Raw genomic sequence first — 15,074 nt, 5'->3', positions numbered from 1 at the left:
ATCTCAGATTAATTTTAATATATGGTATGTTAGAGGTTGAGGTTTCTATTTTTCTTAGAATATATACAATTGTTCCAGCTCCATTTGTTAAAAACACTTTCCTCAATAGATTGCTTTGAAACCTTCGTCAAACATGAAATGACCATGTAAGTATGAGTATGTTTCGGGGCTCTTTGTTCAGTTTCATTCATTTATTCATTGGTCCTTACACCAGTACCACACCAGTCAATCTTGAGGTCAGGTAGCGCAAGTCCTCCGGTTTCCCTTCCTTTGAAGATTCCTCTACATGGCTAAATTAGGAGTTGGCAAACTGTGCTCCCCACACCCCCGCTCAAATTTGGTGTATTGCCTGTTTTTATATGTCCCAGTTAGAGATCTACTGTTGTTTGGCATGAGGACCAAGCCTGGGCTGCCTCCCTTCTGTCCCTTTTCCTCCTTCCTCTGTTGGCATCTTCTGTACCAAGTATTGGAATCTTAACATGGCAGTGGATGACGCCGTCATCTTTGGCCAGCTGCTCAAATTGAGATGAACAGGCTCTTGAGGACAGAAGGGAATGCTGGGATCTGAGTGTCCCTGGGGCAGAAAATGAAAGTGACCACTGTGGTTATTCAGATGCTCTGTTTCTTGTATCAGTTTTGATGATTTGGATTTTTCAGAAAATTTGCGTCTTTCATGTAAATTGTCGTATTTATTGACGTAAACTTGAGAGCTCCTCTTTTAAATGTGTATAGATTCTATAACAGTTTTTCTCTTTAATTACTTCATTTATTCTGTTTGCTTTGTGTTATTTACTTGTTCTTTGCTTAAGGCAGAATCTAAAATTGTTTCGACAGCTTTTCTAGTATTTTAAAGCAATACATTTCTCTTTATCCTCTGCTTTACCTGCTTTGCACAAATTTTGATATGTTATATTTTATCAGTCAGTTCAAAATGTTTTCTAGTTTCCCCTGTGATTTCTTCTTTGGTCCGTGGATTATATAGAGGTGATTGTTTAATTTCCTCATCTTTGGTGTTTTTCTATGTCTCTTACTGATTTATTTCTGTTTTTGTCAGTGAACATTCTCTGTATGTTCTCTCAACCCTTTCTTATTCTTTGAGACTTGTTTTATGGTCCAGCACATAACATAGTCTGTCTTGGTGAGCATATTATGTGCTTTTGAAAAGAATGTGTTTCTGAAGTTGTTGGGTATAGTGTTCTATAAACGTCAATAATAACTTTGTGACTGATAGTGCTGTTCACCTCTTGTAGGGTCTGCCTTACTGATTTTGTCTAGATAGTTTATTAGTTACTGATAGAGCAGTTAACTAATGATTGTGGATTTGTTTATTTTTCCCTATTGTTTCATTTATTTGAAACTTGTTCGGGCCAACATATTTATTATTACTATGTCCTCTTGATAAAAGTGTCTTTCTGTCATTACACAATGTCTCTCTTTACCTTTGGTAATACTGTTTCCTTCTTTGAAAAGAGTGTATTATCTGATATTTATATTGTGTTGCTCTATAGTGTGGCCATTTTGAAGCTCTTTATCTTTGTTTTCTAAAGTACCACTATGATGTAACCTATGTATGCTTTACAAGTATGTGTGTGGGGGGGTTTATACTTTTTGGTGCTTGCTGAGCTTTGTGAATCTGTTAGTTTGTCCTCAAAATTATTTTGTTTGTTTATTTATTTTTAAAGATCTTATTCGTTTGAGAGAGCATGAAGGGGGGAGGGGGCGGACGGAGAGGGAGAGGGAGAAGCAGACTCCTGCTGAGCATTGAGCATAGAGCCCAATTTGGGGCGTGATCCCAGGACCTGGAGATGATGTCCCAGCCGAGGGCAGACGCTTAACCATCTGAGTCACTCAGGTGCACCCAAAATTATTTTAAAATTGGGAAAAATTTTGACCTTTTTTTCCCAGATACTTTTTTCTGCCTTATTCTCCCTCAATTCTCCACTTGAGACTTCACCTGCATATGTTATACATTCTAATATGGTCCTACAGGTCCCTGAAGCTCTGTTAATTTTTTTTCTCAATCTTTCATTCTTCAGATTTCTATTTATGTGTTCATATTTATTTAACTACTTTTTTTCAGCTCAGTCTCCAGTCATCAGATGTAGATAATTTCTATTTATCTCTATCTGACTCTTCTGTTATCTCCATACTCCAGTTTTTTATTTGGAGTTCATTTGTATTTTTCATTTGTGGACTCTACATTTGGTTCTTTTTAATAGTTTTTATTTCTCTTCTAAGATTTCATAGTCTTACTCATTTTAAGCTCTTACATATGGGGATATGAGCTACTTTAAATCATTGTCTGCTAATTCCAAAGTCTTCATATCATATCATATCATATCATATCATATCATATCATATCATATCATATCATATCATACCTGTCTCTGCTGATTGCTTCTTTGATTGTAGGCCACACTTTGCTGTTTCTTTGTATAAATCTAGTGATTTTGGATTATATCCAGAATATTGGAAAAGATAGGTTGTAGAGCCTCTGGAATCCGTTTTGTTCCTTCAAAAGGTATTGGTTTTGTTTATTCTTTTTCTCACTTTTTGCTTCAGCAAATTCTGCTTCTCATGGAGGATACCAGTTAAAATCTCTCTTCTTTTAGTCTCTAATTGCTTGGAGTCAGCCCCACACATGCTTAGGTCAAGGGTGAGCCAGAGATCTGGGCAGATCTGGGCAGAGTTGTCCTGCAAGTTTTGTGCCTCCTATTCTCTTACTCTCTCCCTCCTGGATTTGCCTCTCACTTTTCAGTTGCTCTCGTTGCAGCAATCTCCTTTTTAAGATTTGTGGATTTCTGTTTGAGTTTTACGAGCTCTGCTTCACACCGACTGGGTCCTGCCTTCTAGTGATGATCTTTAAAAAAAAACCCAGCAAATCTCTAGTTTTCCTCTCCAGTTTCTGTTTGCTGTGGTCGCTCTTTAGTGTCTTCTGATAGTTTGCACTGTGTGTGCAGAGTTTATAGCTGTCATCTGTTGGAGAGTTGGGTGTTAATATGAGCTATTATGACATGACTGGAAGTGGAACCTGCTTTGCTTGCCTTTTTAAATTATTTTTTTTGTAAGTTTCCCCTCCATTTATTTACTCCTATTCTCTCTCCCTCTTTTCCTTCTTCCCCCTGACCTCTCCTTCTCCTCTCTCTTGCTCCTCCCTTCTCCCAACCCAGTTTTTTGCTTAGTAGTTTCCAGTGTCTGGATTTTGCTGATTCTGTCCATGTGATAGTGTCAGTAGTCCTCTGTCATTGTAGTTACCTGTAAATTGATAGTTGGATCTAGTAGCTTCATAGATTCATATTTAATTTGAAGAATGGGTAAGATCCAGTGTTTCATAGATTGGGTGATGTATTCGTTCATGGGTAGACATTGTATTGGGCGGGGTGGTTAGCAGCTATTGCTGCAGTTCTTTATTCCTACATCCATTAATTTGGGGTTGTAAAGTGGTGATTGCTAACTGGTCTTCTAGTTACAATCTGGGGACCTGTTGGGGATCCTTGAGACCTTCTCAGGGATTCTGTAATGTCAGAAATTTTTAATAATAATTTAAAGACTTGATTTGCTATTTTTACATTCATTCTCCTGAGTAAACAGGAGACTTTTCCAGAAGCTATATAACGTAAAGATCCAGAAATAGATGAGAAATCCACTCTCTAATGTTTAATCCGGTATTAATGAAATCTTCAAAGATGTAGAACAGTGCCACTTTTTTTCACTAATAGTTTTGGTTTTAGAAAATGTAGCAATTTTCATAAATGTCATTTACATTAATACTTTTATTATTCTTTTTAAAGCACATTAAAACTACGTAGTGCAGATAAAGCTATTTTTCTCACTATTTGTTTTCAAAATGAGTTAGTTCCCTAGCATCTTCCAACAGTGACCAACTAGCTGTGTGTGTTTTTCGATACCATTATGAAATTAGTTATTTGATGTGTTTCTCTGTTGTAGTTATTCTTATTGATGCTCAAATTGTCCCCTTTGGACATTAAGATAATCTGTTTTGGAAACCTTATTTAAAAACCTCAACTCTTCTTCAAACCTCATTTCTGCTTAGAAGAGCTTTGCTTGAATATTCCTTTTCCTTTTTGTTTCCTTTTTTATTAACCTGTGAGCCATCCTTGTATTTGCAAATGTTCAAAGACAGCTAAATGTTTCTTCTTCTGATCATTAATTTTTACAGAATGTGGTTCAGATCAGGTTTACTTCAGAGGCTTGTTTTGCATTTGGGCCCCTTAGTCTCTCTATTCCTCAGCCCGAGTCTACATCCCCAGTCTCAGTCAGCTGCCTGGCAAATGCATGCCTTCAGTCACCAGGACAACCAGACAATACAAGTGTCAGTACAAATCCATTATTATCATTGAACCATAGATTGAGTTAAACATTGGAGTAGTGTTCTTGTTGGAGGTGGTTTACTGGTATTGATGCTATCTATCCTCAAACCATTCATAATCCACAAATAGTTCTTATTTCATATCATATCATAAAATTGTTCTTCATATTCAGTTCTAAAGGAAATGTGTTTAGGCTAACTTGCCCATTCTGCTTCTTTGCTGAGTATCTTGTTCTGGTTACATTCTGGAAAATACAGAAGTTGAAAACTTTCTCTTTGGAGAGAAATGAAAACCTTTGGTTTAATCTTTCCTTCTTGGCAGTCTTGCATATAAGATTCATAACTATCTTTGGGACTGAGAATGCTGTGCTTTAAGAGGTTCACAAGTTAAGTGTAAATGATTGAAACCAAAACAGTGGTGTGAATTTTTTCTTTTTAGATGGTGATTCTAAAGTTCATTCAAAAAAAGCAAAGAAGTAAGTAACTGAGAAGAATTTGTAAACCAAAGAGTAAATAGGATTGGCTCTACTTACTAAATATATCTGTGCTTATAGGCAATAATTTGCAATATAAATGCAGTAATAACAATAGTCTTAAACTAGAATAGGCACAGATCTATAGACTAGATCCCGAGATATGCTGTAATCTTAGTATATATCAAGTGTATCAAGTTATTATACATGAATTTCAGCAGTACAGTATGGAAGGGATTGGTTATTCAGTAAAGGGCAAGTCAGGTAGAGTGTTAACTAACGTAATATACTAAAATAAATTTCAGAAATATTTTAAAGTTAAAATTTAAAAGTGCAAAAACAATAAAAATATGGAAAATGTCTCAGAGTATCTCCCTACAAGATACTTATTAATCCCAAAGGGAAAAATCATGACTTCAGTGTGGAGAAATCTGGCATATGTCACTTAACATCACCCAGGAGGGACTAAATGACATCATGTGTCTCCTGATATAATGCACTGAGAAAGACAACATGACCTATGTGCGTGACATAAATTTTGGTCATGAGAAAACCTAAAAAAGGGAACATACTGGGCAGGCCAGGTGGCTCAGCGCTTTAGCGCCGCCTTTGGCCCAGGTTGTGATCCTGGAGACCTGAGATCGAGTCCCACATCAGGCTCCCTGCATGGAGCCTGTTTCTCCCTCTGCCTGTGTCTCTGCCTCTCTTTCTCGCTCTGTGTTGCTCATTAATAAATAAATAATAAAATCTTAAAAAAAAAAAAAAAGGAACATACTACAGAATACCTGGCCTGTACTCTTCAAAGATGTCAAGGTCATGAAAGCAAAGACACATGAAGGGATGGTTCATAAAGGAACTGTTCCAGATTAAAGGCAACAAGATGGTTATGGATTCTGTACCAGGTGAACTTTTTCCTTTTGCTATAAAGAACATAAATAAGATAATTGGCTGGTCTGTGGATTAGATAATAATAAAACAAAATGTTTATTTCCTGATTTTGATAATTTTGCTTATGATTATATAAAAGAATGCCCCTATTTTAAGGAGATACACACTTAGGAAGAGAAGGTTCAAATCTAAATGGTTCAGAAAAGATTTTGTCTCAAGAGAGAATGGTAAAGTAAATGTTAACATTGGAGACTTTGGGTGAAGGGTATGTGGGAGTTCCTTTTTACTACACTTGCAACTTTTCTGTAAAACAAATTATTTTGTGGCTTAGAAACAGACTAAATTGTAGTGTTTAAAGATGTATATACTTGGGAGTAGACAATAAAAAAGCCACAAGAGAATACCATAAAAATTAATAGAAAATATAGCTATCTGTTTAACATTTAAATGTATAGGACTTTAAATACTAAAAGCAGTGGAAAATCAGATATTGATATATTTAACTAATACCGGGAAGCTTTTTAAAGACATAGCATACAAAATTAAAAGAACAATTGTTTACATAAATTTTACATATGTCATCTTAGTTCACGAAATTAGGGCAATTGATAACCTTTCTCGAAACTAATGTGACTTCACTAAAAATTTTACATTTATAAAGCTTTTTATAATTTGCAAAGCACATTCATGAATAAAGGTGTGTTTCGGGCTGGGAGTGCTTACCATGCTCATGGTCCTTGCTGATGGAAGAAAGGGGAGAGACTCCCTCCCTGTCTTGGAAAAAACACAAAATAAAGATATAAAACACACAGCTTACTGGACCAGGAATGGACAGCTAGTCTTGGGGGCCGGTGACTAATCAGATCCTTCCTCTTTTAAGAAATTGAATTAAGATTCACAGAGGCTGGATTCAAATGGTGAGTCACTTAAACCAAAAAGACAGTATATGTTTGGGCCATGTGCAGTCTTAACAAACAGGGGAAAAAAAAAATCGTGTACTAAGATAAGAGCAGTGACTTTGTAGACATACTGTGAGAATCAGAGGTGATAAACTGTGTTTGGTGGGACAAGTGTGGAGAGGAGCTTTGGCAACAGATAGATAGTCTAGGTCCCAGATGGTTTTCTTTTTGCAGCCCAGGTTCCCATAAACTTTTTGTTTTCTTGAAGTGTTGCTATATGCTTCCTGTGTAAACTTGTTTTATCTGAACTGTTAATAGCTGGGTTTTTGTTCTTTGAAACCTACCTGGAACACAGTCTAAATTGAAATCATGTATGGGAATGTGCTGTGTATTGTGTATACTGCCTTTTACTAAGTGGCCACAGTAGGTTTCTGAATTAAAGCTCCTGGTCTCCTTTACAGACTGTAGATATTTTCAGGTAAGTTTTACTGCTATTTCCATTGCATTTAATTACTCTCTAGAGTTCTAAGTATTTGCTGCTTTTATCTTTTCTATTTCTTTGTACTTATCAGTCACTTAGAAAACAAGTGTTAAATACCTGTTAATCCTTACATGAAACTTACTCTGGTACTTTTTCTCCTGTAGTCTCTAATGTAGTCTCTAATGAGTCTATATAATAAATTGGCCCTTAGATACTCCTCATTCTTGGAAAGTTCTTCCTCCAGGGAAAGGCTTCTTTCATTTTTAGTTTCATCTCTGTTACTCCTCACGCAGAGTAGGATGCTTGCTTCTAAAACAAGCTTTTATTGATTATCCTATTTAAATTGTTATTATTTTTGGATGCTGGGATGGTATTATAGTAAGTCCATAGTTTCAGGTAAATCAGGGGTTGGCAGACCTTTTTTGTTAAGGGTCAGACAGTACATATTAGGTTTTGTGGACCATGGTCTCTGTTGTAGCTACACAACAAAGCCGAATAGACAGTAGATAAACAAGTGCACGTGGCTGTCATCCAGTGAAACTGTAGCTGCCAGCACAGACCGTAGGCCAGATTTAGTCTGTGAGGTGTAATTTGCTAACCTCTGGTCTGTATAGAATGTGAGAATTTGGATCAGTGAATTTATTACTTCTGCATGAGTAAGTGGGTAAGCCAAATGTTCTAGGTCAGCATGTATATTTTAGATGGAGCAAAGGGAAAATATAATTTCTGCAGTTCATGTATTTCAACACTTGATAGGAAGTTGCTTTCACTCATGAGCTAGGTTATTTATTTAGTGTCTGCTGTGTGTCAGGCATTGAGAGAAGAAAGTAGTGGTGATTCAGAAGATTCCTGCGTCATGAAGTTTACATTTAGAAGCTATGAAATAAAGGGGGTGAAAAGAAATACCATATTGTAGTAATGAATGTATGAAATTTGGTGTGGGGGATATTGCCCTCTTTGGATTGGATGTTCAGGGAAGGCTTTCATAGGTCTATGTGGCTGGAAAGAGTGATGATAGAAGATGAATCTGCAGAGTTATCAAGGCTCCTTTGGAGCCAAAATTGTGAAGAATTTGATTTTTATGTTAAGGAAGCCATTATAAGTTAGTTTGTGCTTAAATTAAAAACAACAGCCTAAGATTAAATGAATTGGATTTGATATAAATCATATTCCCTCACATATCCATTTATGTGTCTGGTTCTCCAAGGCTCTGGTCTCCGTGATCTGCACATAAGGTTTGAGAGTGCCTCTTCAAGCTTATCAGTTGCATATGTTCTAATTTGTGCGCGTTTTTTAAAACCAAATTTTAAGATTGAATAAACCATACAGTACAGTCCTGCATTGATATATACACGGAGACTTCTTGGTTTCTCTTGCATAAGTCCTATAGATAGTGTTTGTTTCTCTAAGCATTATTAATTAATATATATCCTTTAGATAGGCTATAATGGAGAAATACCCACTGGCCAAGAAATATTAGCATAGTCATGCTAATGTAGGCTGGATGGGTATAGGAGATGTTAATAACTTATTTTTCTAGTAGTTAACTTGAGTCATAACATGTATTGGAGATATTTTTCTGATATGGGATTTTTAGGGCAAATTAAGCCAAAAAACTTTCTTTTTAGGGCAAAATAATGTATTGATGATACATAGTATCTCTCTTGAGACTTCTACCTGTTAATATTTTATTTCTGTTCAGTTTTTCTTTGTGCTTTCAAAGAGTGGATATTAGTTACTTATTCATGAAATTTTCAATTCTTTAAGTCTCCTATTGTTTCTCTATTTTAAGGGTAATATTATCAAATGCCATAATTATATCATACATGGAGTCAGTAATCTTCCCACTCACACAAATTTCTATTCTATTTTGCTGTCCATGAGGGGATTATAAAGCTATAATCTCTACCCATATCTATTTTCCTTCTCAAGCCTGGTAGAGGACTGTTTTCTTACCCTTCCTTTTTTTTATATGAGTAATTGAGAATTAGTATGGATGTTTCCTATCTCTGGTGTCCATAATTGAGTTTGTTAAATTCCTTCCACTGCGTGTATTTATTACCATGGTTTGGGTGCTGTGCTGGATAGCTTCCATCTGCCCTTCTAGCTCTGGTCTTTACCCTGATCTGGCTCCAGGTAGCTGCTTTATCTGGATACACAAACTGGTTTTCTTGACTCCTGGCTTCCACTTGGGTTTAGCTGATGGGGAGTATGGTAAGCAGATCAAGGAGGGGAAGGAGGAAGAGATTAAAATATTTATTTTCTTCTTCCCTGTGGGATTTCTTGTATTACTTTCTGCATCCTTCCATTAAAGGTCAAACTCCCATCAAGTAGCCCTCTTCCTTTTAAGGTTGCTGACCTCTCCCTGGCCTTCTTTCACTGCAAGTGGATGGGGTTGGGCCCTGCCATTACTAATGTGGGGAACTATACTCTCATATGATTTCCTTACAGCCTCCCTGTGCTTTGTAAATAGTCAAACTTATTTCAGATTTGCCAAATTGAGTATACCACTGTTTTCTGTGGCAACCCTGACTCATAAGTATGCTTTAAAATATTTTCCGTTCTTCTAAAGTGGATTAGCACTAGAATAAGGAAAAAAAATATCCTGACAATTTCATGAGTTTATTCTGTTGGCTGATGTGTAATTTTACCTTAAAGTAAATAAATGATGTGTGGTTTGAGCATTAACGATACGTTTACTGAACACACAGTATGGCCCCACCCCTTGTTTTAAGCATTGTAGGGAATTCAATAGTACATGAGACATGTGCAGTAATTTGAATATGAGGCAGTTGGTAATGAGTCTCATGTGAGAGGTACAAAGTGCTACAGAAGTTTGGAGGAGGGAGATTATTTTATCAAGACAACTCTGATTCTGTCTGCAGCAGAAAAGAAGGGAGACTCATAGTTTCCTGTGTTCCTGAGGAGACCTCTACTTTCCAGCCCTTGCTCACCTCATTATTCCATAATCCACCTCTCGAAAGTAATATTAACTAATACGAGTTAAAGTTCACTATATATGCATGCCTATTCCAGAGTGGAAAACACCTATTAACTCACTGAACCCTTCCACCATCCCTGTGAAGCAGGTTCTATGACTAAGCGGAGTTGGAGGGATGCCTGGGTGGCTCTGCGGTTGAGTGTCTGCCTTTGGCTCAGGGCATGCATGATCCTGGGGTTCTGGGATCGAATCCCACATCAGGCTCCCTGCATGGAGCCTGCTTCTCCCTCTGCCTGTCTGTCTCTCAGTTTTTCTCTGTCTCTCATGAATGAATAAATAAAATCTTAAAAAAATAAATAAATAGAGTTGGAATTTATATTCAGTCTGTCTGGTTCCCTAGTCTAGGCTCTGAACTCCCCCCATCCATCACATTTATTCTATAATTAGAACTGATTATCCACCACTCTCAAAGAGATTATCAAAACTAATTCCATCAAGAGTGCAGCTCTTCCAGATGGTGGCTTTTAAGTATCATTCTTGCTCCTCAGTGGGGCTTCTTGTGCCAGTAGATTTTATCAACTGCTGTGGCTTCTGATTGCAGTCATACCTGTCAGATCCCTCATTCATTAAAGATTTTAGCTCCTTTCATAATGTCTTTTTTTCTACTAGTGTTAATCATTTCTGCCAATCTCAATATCCACATGGATAATCCACATGATTATCATAATATTAGATAATTTGGCCTTCTGAATTCCTTGACCTCTTAACCTCCAATAATTCTTCATTTTGTTTTGGACTTTTTATCAATAACAGTATCACCCCCTCAGAGGTCAAGTTCAGGTATCCTGTTCTCTGAGCACCTCCACTTCTCTCTTCCCAGCGCATTCCCTCTAATTTCTGACTCTCAACAATTGTGGTATAACTGGAGGCTAAACTTCTTTGTTTTCCATCATCTTATCTGCGTTTTTCTCACCTTAGATCCATGGTCTGTTATAACCGCTTCTTTTTAACCTCTGTTGTATTTTACCTTGATTAAAGCCAGCACTTGACTGCTTTGTACCTAAAATAGCCAGAGGGAGCTGGAGGGAAACCTACAACTACTATGACTGGTTTCACTTTAATACTTAATGACCATAGGCTTCCATACTGCTTGCTGTATTAGTAATTTACTCTCCCATTCTCCTTTAACTTGGAGAAACAGTCCCTTTTCAGTTTACTAACAAAGCAAGCAAAAAAAGAGAATTTTATACTTTCCTATCAAGAAATCTATAAGCCTGAACGTGCAGTTACTATTTAGTAGAATAATAACAGAAGCCAGTATTTCAAGAACTAAAAGGCGAATGGGTCTCAACGAGACAGAGACTGTGACATTTTCTCAGATGTTTCCCGGGAACACTGTTTCTCTTAAATAAATGTTGCCTAATGATAGGATTAGTGACTACAAAATTTTGAGAAATGCTGAAAACTATATGTAGTGTTTGTATATAAATGGAAAGGAAGTTTCCATCTTCTGGCCTAGATTTTACTAAAGCATTGGTTTTCAGACTGACCTATTTCCCAGTCACTCAAAGGACTTCCTGAGACACATGGCTGGGCAGCTGTCTCTTGAGATTCTGATTTCTTAGGTCTTAGATGGGTCCTGAAAGTTTACATTTATTTACAAGTTCTTAGGTAACACTGATGTTGCTGGTCCAGGGAATTGGGGAATATGTTTCATTTTTTTTTTGGTAAGATTTATTTACTTACTTTTAGAGACCGCATGTGCTGGGGGAGGGGCAGAGTAAGAGGGAGAGAGAAAATCAATCTGCTGAGCATAGAGCCTGACTTGGGACTCTATCCTCAGTTCCTGGGATCATGACCTGAGCTGAAACCAAGAGTAGGATGCTTGACTGACTGAGCCACCCACGTGCCCCTGGGGAATGCATTTTGAGAGCCACTTCATTTAGGTATGAAGGTACAAATTCAACTGCCAAGAGTAGCCCTTATAGTTAGGATTTTGAGCAATATAGAAAATAGTTACTGTGGGTTAACATAGAAGTAAAAACTGACTAATGTCAAGTGACTTTGATAGTGAGAGAGCATGAATTTGTAGCGGACCAAAACAGCTAGGTTTTTTTGTTTGTTTTGTTTTTTAAGATTTTATTTATTTATTCATGAGAGAGACACAGCGAGAGGCAGAGACGTAGAGGGAGAAGAGCAGGCTCCTTGAGGGGAGCCCAGTGTGGGACTGGATCCCAGGACTCAGGGGCTACACCCTGAGCTGAAGGCAGACTCTCAACAGCCACCCCAGATGTCCCTAAAGCAGCTGATTTTTCCAGTCAGAGAGTAGGAGCAGAACTGTAGCAGTTTTACAGAATTTTGAGTGGCAGGGCCTACAGGGTGCTAATTGTCAGCTGTCTATAAAGTTTACCATCAAGCACTTCATCTTTGCTTTGTATTACCATGATGAATGCCAAGACAGTAACTTAATGATCTCTCTTCAGCCCATCTCCTTTTTATTTATTTGTCTATTTGTTATTTTTTCACTACCTGTTGATAATTTAAAATTTGCATATGGTAGTTAATGGAGATTCTTGGAATGCAAAGACTTAAATGTTGTAAAGTGTCCTGAACTGATTGTGTCAGTTACAGTTAATAATTCTTTGATTTGGACAAATGATTATCATGTCTCTTGTTTTCTCATTTGGGAATTTTTAAGATAAAAGAATTAGAAACTTCCAGTCATCCCTTTATACATGTAATTTTTAAAGCCACAGATTCCTTCAAAATTACATTTTTGGAGAATCACTGGTCAGGTTTCTGACTGAGGAGAGTCCTATGTGGTTCTTTTTAAGTTGCTAAATAGTTTTTGGAGAAACTGGCCCTCTACGGGGTTAATAGTATTTCTGGCCATAAGTTGCGTCACCCTTTCTGGGAGTCTGCACTTCTTGGGCTTTGCCCAAGGTTGTGCCTTAGCCTAGGATTTAGGTGTGTAAGCTACACTGCCTCAGTGATGGTATGTATAGTATCTGTACTGAGCTTGGAGTAGGAGGGAAGTATAAGAAAAGTTGTCTTGAAACATGCTTGAGGTACAGATAGAGGAAAAAGTCCTTCTTTTTTACTTACCCACTTCAGTGAGCAGGTAAGATTGATAGGTATGCTGCTGCCTTTCATTCTCTGATTCCTCAAATATTTATTTGACTTTTTGAAACGGGATACTGTGTTCTTGTCACAGTGTCATAAATATTTTTTAAGATAATATGATTTTGGAAACTTATAGACTAGTTTCTGATAGCTTCATTGAGAAATAATCAGTTGCAATAACTTGTGCATATTTTGGTGAATTTTGATGTATGTGAAGTCATCACTATAGTGACAAGACAACATGCATTTTCCTCAACCTGAAGAGTTTTTTGGTGCCCATTTGTAATGTGTGCGCTGATTTGCTTTCTATCACTATAGATAAGTTTATATTTTCTAAAATATAAATGAATGGAATCATACAGACTGGCTTCTCAGCATAATTACTTTGAGGTTTATTCAGTCAATAGTTTATTCCTCTTAATTGCTGAATAGTATCCTACTTGGATATTCCAAAGTTGATCCATTTAACCTGTTGATGAACATTTGCGCTGTTTCCATTTTGGAGTTATCTGTAAAGCTGCTGTGAAATATGTGCACAAACCTGAGTATGGATAGGTGTTTTTTGTTTTGTTTTGTTTTGTTTTGTTTTGTTTTGTTTTGTTTTTTTAGATTTATTTTTATTTATTTATGATAGAGAGAGAAAGAGAGAGAGAGAGAGAGAGGGAGGGAGGGGCAGAGACACAGGCAGAGGGAGAAGCAGGCTCCACGCTGGGAGCCCAACTGCAGGACTCAATCCCGGACCTCCAGGATCGCACCCTGGGCCAAAGGCAGGTGCGAAACCACTGAGCCACCCAGGGATCCTCTGGATAGGTGTTTTTATTTTTGTTGGGTAAAACTTAGAATGGGGATGACTTGATCATACGGTAGGTATATATTTAACTTTTAAGAAACTGTCAACAGTCATTCCAAGGTAGTTGTACCTTTTTAACATTCTTGAGAGTTCCAGTTCTGTATTGTTACCAATACATGATATGGTTAATCTTTATTTTTAGCCATTTAGTGGTATCTATGAGTGTCTGTGTAGTGGAGTCTTGGTGTCATTTTAATTTTCTGCTTGACTAGGGATTTGGGGATGCATATTTGCAGTGTGTGTATCTTTTGTGAAGTGTGTGTTCAGTTTCTCTTGACTATTCTGACAAGCTTTTTATAATTGAATTTTAATAATTTTTAAATGTACTTTGGATTCACATTCTTTTAGGTTCTTAACACATTTTGCAAATACATTTTATCAATTGGTGGCTTGCCTTTTTACTTTTTAAGTTTTTTGAAGAGCAATGGTTTAAAATTTTGAAATCCACCTTATCAGTTTTCTTTATGATTCTCTGCTCTTTGTGTTCTATTTGAGTTCTGCATCATTTCATGCCTGTAATTTTTCTAAAAAGGTACTTTTTATCTGTTAGGGGAAAAGCATAGGAGGTAATTATAAAGCTAGAGTTGTATCTGCCTTGTATTTTTGTTATTGTTATTTTACTTTAAGCTCACGTCATTTATGATTCTAGTAGTTTTCATTCGGGTGTTGATTTATATTCTCTCTCTCTCTTTTTTGAGTAATCTCTACATCCAACATGGGACTTGAACTCATGACCCTGAGATCAAGAGTCACATGCTCTAGGAGTACTTGGGTCGCTCAGTTGGTTAAGCATCTGACTCTTGGTTTTGGCTCAGGTCATGGTCTCAGGATGGTTGAATTGAGTCCCACATCATGCTCAGTGTTCAACTGGAGTCTGCTTAAGACTCTTTCACTCTCCCTCTGCTCTCCCTTGCCCCCATTTGTGTGCATGTATGCATGCACGCTCACTCTCACTCCTAAATAAATAAATAAATCCAAAAAGGAAAAAAAAAAAGAGTCATGTATTCTACTGACTGAACCAACCAGGCACCTCTTTTTGATTGATTTTTAAAATCTGTCAGAGATCCATGAAAATGCTGCTGGTCTAAT

The 15,074-nt window shown here is 37.1% G+C and overlaps 1 protein-coding gene across 11 annotated transcripts in view; it reads left to right on the top strand.

The window, feature by feature from the left end:
- Positions 1–15,074, top strand: part of AGFG1 (ArfGAP with FG repeats 1) — an 82,607-nt gene that overhangs the window by 28,467 nt on the left and 39,066 nt on the right. The window lies entirely within an intron of this gene.

Source organism: Vulpes lagopus, chromosome 8 (genome assembly GCF_018345385.1).
Source record: "Vulpes lagopus strain Blue_001 chromosome 8, ASM1834538v1, whole genome shotgun sequence".
NCBI lineage: Eukaryota > Metazoa > Chordata > Mammalia > Carnivora > Canidae > Vulpes > Vulpes lagopus.
The sequence above is the reverse complement of the archived record's forward strand: the minus strand, read 5'-3'. Positions and strand labels throughout refer to the sequence as shown.